The following is a 1,315-nucleotide window of genomic DNA, read 5'->3' as shown; positions in this document are numbered from 1 at the left end:
ACGGAGCCGCTGACAGTCCTGGCTCGGGGCAGGTCCAGGGGGCGCCCGTTGATCGCCAGGTTCCTCACGCAGCCCACGTAATGCGGGAGGGGAGGGGACGGCGGCACTGCCCCGGCCCCGCCCGGCTCTGCAGAAGGAACAAGCAAGAGTCAGCCTGGCTGATGAGAGGGCAGGGGCTGAAGCATCTCTAGTCTGCACCTCGGAGAGTGTCTCTCTGCTTCAGGGGATTTCTTCCCCAACTCACCTGGCAGCCCCCCCACGTAGAAGGTGGCCCTGGTGCTGGGTGCAGGAGGCTGCCTGGGTCCCACCGTGTAGTTGCCTTCTGTGCCCACATCCACCTGGATTTTGTTTTTCCGTTTGGTAACTTCAAAAAAGAACATGAGTCAGTGCTGCTTCCTCACCTGGAGAGCAGGTCCACCTCCACCCTCTGGCCCAGATCGGTGCTGGAGTGGAGCAAAAACTATGGGGCAGGTGAGAGGACCTGGCCTGGCTGTTGGGAGATGCCCAGAGTCTGGACAGCCTCCTCAAAATCTGTCCTTTGGCCACAGCCATCACCTGTAAGGCCCCAAGTCTTGCTCTAGGAAGGAGGGCTGCCCTCTCCCAGCACAAGGGATCTGCCTGGATGGGGAGAGGTTCTGAAGGTGGAAAAACACCAGAACATGATGTTTTCCACCTGGTGCTAGGTGAAACAAGATGAGGGCTTAAAATGGAGCTGCAATGAGATGGGGGCTGTAGCTGTGACCCCTCCTCCCCAGAAAGGGCGTGACCTGAAATCTTTGCACTTGCTCAATGGCAGCTACGTTGAAGGCTGAGCCAGGCCTTACAGGTGTGAATCCTCCAAACCACTGGTCCCAGCTCTGGGCTTGGAGCCCTCTGGAGACACTCAGCAGCAGAGCAAGCTGGGGCTTTGCTTCCACCAGGACACACCAGTGCTGGATGGAGCCAGGACCTTGTGACACCTCTGGCCTCACCAGCAGCTCCCAGCCCTGGGGAAACACCCTGTCTCTCCTCACTCACCATCAGGAAAGGCCTCTAATGAGAAAGCAACTTAAGGGTGCTGCGTTCTCCTGGGTGAAGTGCATACAGATGGGAGCTGGGATTTAAATACCCCGTGAAGGGGCCCAGGCTCCTCCCAGGAGATGTGGGCTGAGCAGCAGGAGAGAGCAGTGTCCCAGAGCCAGGTGCTGGCCGTCCCCTCACCCGTGATGCTGTGCCACCGCCCGTCGCAGAGCGAGGGGCACGTCACCGACGTGGAGAACTCGTCAGCGCCGGCGCTCGCTCTCACAGTGACCTGCAGTGTGACACAAACCCGTCA

The sequence above is a fragment of the Merops nubicus genome, unplaced genomic scaffold, assembly GCF_000691845.1.
Source record: "Merops nubicus isolate BGI_N331 unplaced genomic scaffold, ASM69184v1 scaffold21474, whole genome shotgun sequence".
Lineage (NCBI taxonomy): Eukaryota > Metazoa > Chordata > Aves > Coraciiformes > Meropidae > Merops > Merops nubicus.
Note: the sequence above shows the minus strand (reverse complement) of the source record.